Consider the following 6,000-nt stretch of genomic DNA (forward strand, 5'->3'; position numbering starts at 1 on the left):
TTCAGTTTTTAGGCTTAACTGTTCCTCCAAGTTCTACATTCCTGGTCTTGTATTTCTGTCTGGGGCCGACACCTCTGACTGCCCTTTTAATCTGCCTCAGACATAACAGCTTTTGTTTGAATTTTTCGAGGCAGACACAACAACAAAAGCCGAGGCTCCAAAGCGCTCAGACCTTCCAACCTCTGTTTACAATTCAAGCATCTCAAGCATAATGTTGTGAAACGGACAGATGGACCTACTGAGCTTCCAAAGAATTCTGTTATCTTCAAAGTTTGTGCCAAAGCCTCCGGTCCAATCACTCGGCTGTGTGTCTAAAACCACAGACAAAGATAATTTCTCTATCAATATTGGTCTTTTTTGATGTACTTTGTGAGAGCGGTGACAAAGTATAGCATGAAATAGCATGAAAACGTTAGGGGGAAAAGAAGAATCAGTCCAGGACGAGCTAAAATACTAATAAATGTTAGTTTTTTCGCCTTTTCGTGTCATGGGGAGGAATTATACATAACTGACTGTGCAGCCTGCGGTGAGAGAAAATTACAGTGAAAATCAACTCATCTGTATTTATTGAGTCTGCGGCCTGTTATTCATGTTCGAGGAATTTAGCTGAAGTGGCCTCTTGTTATTTGAAGTACTAATTGAACCCATTTTCCTTTTCCAAACCTGTCTTACCACTTTCATTTTAAAGCAATAACTCATCGATGAACAACACCACTCAGCAGTCGCCACTTGTCACAATGGTTCCACTTATGCATTGACCAAAACAGACTCAACAGTGAAAGTTGCATCATGGATTTTCAGGCCGCTGGCACGTCAAAGTGCCTCGCCACTTATCGGTCTGAATTGTGTGTAATATATTCAGTTTTAGGCTGTTTTTGAAAACCGCAGAGCTGGAAGCGTTTCAGCAGATAAACCGGTGGATTTAAGGTATGAGCGTTCTCACAAAATTTTCCGTCTTTTTCACAAACCTGTCCTCGGAGATTTGCACACCCAGGCCTTCCCAATAAAATTCCCCAAACAAGAAGGAGGAGAATCCTATTCAGTCTTTGTCTTTGATATTTCTAAATGTCCTTAAACCGTGTAGAACCTTTGCAATATTTGAACCTTATTGAACTTAATTCGGCGGATTTAAGTAAAGCGTGCTCGCATCTGTGTCACTGTTTGTAGATGTGAGTTGTGATCTTCCAATCATGGGGATGCTGATCCAGGAGAAGTTGACACGTCCTGGTCGGCAATCTGCATGGGAGCTGAGGTGCGGATATTTCATTCAGGCACTTCTTTCCTCTGATCATAATTGCACAGCGACAGATGGGCAATGGTGGAGTACGCAAGTATACAGCGTGCATAGAAATGTGCTCATAGCTCTGAACAGAAACAGCTTTAAAGCAGTCAGGTGTGGGTTTTTTTTTTTCTTTCTCCACACTTAGCTTGCCTACGTAACACCTACTTCTTCACAGCCAGGACAGAGTTGCATTAAAAAAAAAAAAATGCTCATAAGTTCCAGGAAAAGGTGCAAAGTTGGAGATGTGAATAGTTGTAAATCTTTCTTATTACAGGTGAATGATGGAAATTGTGGCCATTTCTTGAATCAGAGAGCTTCTTCTGGCAAGATAATGGAGCAGTTGTGAGACCTCTTGCCACCTTTCCCTCCTCGACAAGTAAAGCATCAAGAGGGGAAAAAAAGGGAGAACGGAGAAGAAGCAGTTAAATTGCTTTAACAGCTGTGCAGGGTATGAATAACTCGTTAGCTGTGTGCATTTTAAGTCATCAAATCCCGAACCCCCACCACCCCCACCACCACCACCACCACCTACCCCTCATTTGCAAAGGGGACAGGAGGGAGGTGCTAATTAAAGTGATAAAGAGAACAAATCTTATCAAATCTGGTGCTGGATTTTTTTTTTTTTTAAAGGGTGGGGTGGAGGTGTTGGTGTATGTGGAAAAAAAAAAATCCAGGGTTACATCTGTATTCTCAAACACTCGGGGAAGGTGCTATTTCATGTTTAATTAATTAAGTAGTCTCTTTAACTGTATCTTGACAAATGTGATGCCAATTAGATAGTGAGGAGAAATTGTTTATTGCTAATTAATGGTTGATTTCAGGGGAAAAGAAGTTAAATCCTCTGGTACCGTTACCTTTTTCCTAACGGTTACAATGCGTAAATGAGAATTTACCTCCGACGCTGCATCACAACTCAACCTACAGTTGGATTCATGGAAACAGAGTCAGGTACAGCTCCACCTGAACTCAGCTGCACCGGACAAACCACCAGACGGTTATCTGAAATCCTCATGGAGATCTAAGCGTTTCCTCAGATGCTGCTAGTGTTGGATTGAATCTTTGGGGAATGCATGACACATATAGAGATAAGGTAAGATATGACGAGAGAGAACTGAGGGATCCTTCCTGTGTGGTCCTTCCTGAGGTTTCTTCCATCTGTTAAAAGGCTTTTTTTTATTAAGGGAAGAGGATGATGTTCACTGTACAGATTGTGAAGCCACAGAAATAACAATACAAATAAGACACATTTAGAAAAACAAGTACATTAAATAAATAAAAACAGAAAAGGTTATATGCAATGTGTTGGAAAGTAAAACATAATAATGCAGATTATATTGGAAATTAAATATTCTACCTGATGTTGAATTGCCTGAATTCTCTCAGTATTGCTTTGATAAATGTTTGGCTCAAGAAAAAAAAAAAAAAGTATTATTGTCAGACTTAAAGGATAAATTCACCCAAAAATGAAATTCAGTCATTATCTATTCACCCCCATCATGATGGAAAGCCGGGTGAAGTTTCGTAGTTCATGAAATATTTCTGGAGCTTCACAGAGACAAGTACACAACCGAAGTAGATGGGGACTTGTTTTAATACGTGAACTGAAATCTTTAGTGTAGCTCCTATATTAAAAGCACGAGCGCGACCGTATCAACGATTTGTAATCACATCTTTACAAGTCAGTTTGGCGTCTTGTGGCTTCCAGATCCATTTTCCATCACCTCACCAGACTTTCCATCAGCATGTGCTATGAGGAGAAAAGTCGGATTAAGTACAATGAACCCCAGTGAGGACATAGCAGCACCTCAGGAGCAAAACCATAAGAGCAACTGGTACTGTAACATAAATCACATATGAAAACTACATACAGTCTTCAGGGGAAAATACAGATTCTTGTCTCACTGGTTCAGTTCATTTGTTCCAATTATTCTGAAAATGGAAAAAAAATACACTTTGTTTTTCGCGTTGCGTAGACAAAAAATAGACTGTGAGTTTGCGGCAGTGATTCAACTGTTTGAAAGATGTTTTCACTTGTTTTAAGAAAATAAAATGTTTAGATGTCAGAGAGGACCTGATGTTTATTTACAGACGAAGTTATTGAAGTTGTGACAGCTCCGCTCTCATGAGTTCAACAACTTGTGACTAAACATGCTTACTCTAACGTCTCTGTTTTGGCTTTACACAACATTGCGGTTTACCTTCATCCGATGGTTTACTCGACAGAATGAACAAGCAGAATGTTTTTAGTCTTTCTGCCTTCATGATGACTTGGACGTCCCTCCCTCTTGTCTAATTGAATCACCTAATGACGGAGGACCTGCAGCTGTGAGACGGTGGGCGGGGTCAAGCTTATAAATACAGGCGGCACCGCAGCAGCCTGGAGAAGGTTTGAGGCTGCGGCGATCGTGCCAAACATTTTTTTCTTATCCCCACTTTGCAAAAACATGAAAATGTCAAGCGGTGCTGAAGCCTTTAGATCAGTTTGGGTGCTGCAGACAGTCACATATGTTCGAAAGCCAAGAAGCTGCCACTTTAACAGAGAGATGAACAGAGCAGTGACACGGGATCCGTGTGCGACAGGAGCTTTGAGTTTAAGTTGACTGACTTCTCAAGGAACATTTTTTAAAGAAAGTATGAAACTCGTTTGACCCACAACATTCAAGTCAGTTGATCCAAATCATTTTGTTAAATCAGAGAGGATTTAATCTTGATAACAATGAAAAGATCTCCCTACGTTGTCGAGCTTACTGATGAAATATTTACTAAAACTGTCTGACCTTCATCAGGAATCTGGACAACATCACAAGAGTCCTAAAACCTGGAAATTAGTTAGTACTTTTTTAAGGCGTTTCCTTGTCTTTAAGAAGGCGGTTGCTAAATGAGACTAAGGTCGTCAGGGACATTAAACACAGAGACTCATTGACTTCTACTGCAACTTTAAGTGCAAACTACTCTAACTCTTTCTTTTCAGCTTGTAGACTGATTGATCTACAGTCAGGTGTGTTCAGTGACGGTGACGTTGAAGTCATGCGACCGTGATGCAGTTGTTTTTTAGCCAAACATTATCTTTTTACTTCTGGTAATCACATTTACGCGTCAAAAATCATAAAAGCTGCGTTCCTTTGTGACGGTTATCTTGCTAAATAAAAATGTTTAGGCTCCTGCACACCAAACTGACATCAGAGAACGAGCTGCGACGCTGTCCGACTGTTGCGTCCCCTCACGTCTCCTGTGTCTGCACTCGAACACACCGCGAGGACCTCAACCGACAGCAAACAAGCTCGTACGTTCTGCGCCTGCGCGACAGGAAATACCTCTCTGTGGTCAACAAACCGGTTTTATGATTAAGCAGCACTCTCGCTAATGCAGCCGCTTCTAATCGAGAATTCAGTACGTCTGATAAAGAAGTTGCGAATGGCCCTGATGAAGAGGAAGAGGAAGATGATAAGGATAATCTGCACTAAATGGGTGAACTCATGGATCCTCCAGCAACAGGCTCAAGAAACTATTTCTTTATTTTTCTGTTTCTCTTTTCATACACTGATCCACTCACAGCCAATCACAGTGAGTTTTCTCACTGCTTCTATACGCTCAATCGGCCAAAAAGTCTCCGACAAGGTGTGTCAGACCCTTCAGTATCACACATTTGTGTTTGCCAAAAAGCTTTTTTTATTCAATAATCCTAAATGAAATTGTTGAGGGACCCAGGGCGATGCTAACTTCTGGGTTAGCCTAAAAAAATCCATCATTCCCGCTGCTCTCTACAGACAAAACATAGGAGCTGCCTACAACCAACGTCATTCAATCAGGACCTTTTGAATGTATGTGTCATCAGTCAGCATTCTGTGGAACAAACATTAAAGAGGCTATAAACACTCAATATTATTATATCAGTAAATATTAATCAACAACATGTAACCATGAGCTTCTCCAAATGTCAAACAGTAGAAAGAATATGTGAATTTACAAGCAAAACATCTGAAAATATCGTCAATCTTAAATTAAACAGACCAGTTTGTCATACAGCCTGTACATTAAACATATCTGCATTAAATAGTTACTGGTCGAGGACGTGCAGTCGCATAAGTCAATAGCATAAAAGCCAATTAATCAGTGGAGTTTTATCTTAACGTCCATATCGTTTTAAAAAGTCAAGAAACATTCTGTCTCCCAGGAATAAAACAGTGCACAAGACCAATACACTTCATCTGTACAAATATTTTATTCAACAAACACTGAGAGAGATAAAAGTTGAGTCTAATAAAAACCTCAATCCACATCAGTTGTGTGTCACGAGTCACTCATGAGCCTGACCTCGTACTAAAACAGGCCTGACCTCTGCATGCACGCCAATTTTCACAGCATTCAGATCCCAGAAGTGAAATCATGAAAATGCCTTTTGTTCCTCGACACTTCCTCCCATTGAACCCGCTCGAGAGTTATCATTTTCTCAGGGAATACGGTCCCTGCCGTCATCTTTCAATTACTGTGTGCCAAAGTGAATTAGTTAAAATAGGAACATGACACAACAGTGAGAGTGTCGCCGGCTCTTTGACGCCCGCGACGGAGCAACTTTTTCTGTGTCGGGCTGGTAGGAACATTTCCTAATGTGTCATGTCGCCGCTTGATTTTGAGTTGAGTGGGAGAGCTCTGGTTGAACGCAGCCTTGTGACTACGCTCGTAATGAAAGTACAAGCCGAGCGCGGCTCTCGTGGTCA

The sequence above is a fragment of the Pagrus pagrus genome, assembly GCF_965226575.1.
Source record: "Pagrus pagrus genome assembly, chromosome: 7".
Lineage (NCBI taxonomy): Eukaryota > Metazoa > Chordata > Actinopteri > Spariformes > Sparidae > Pagrus > Pagrus pagrus.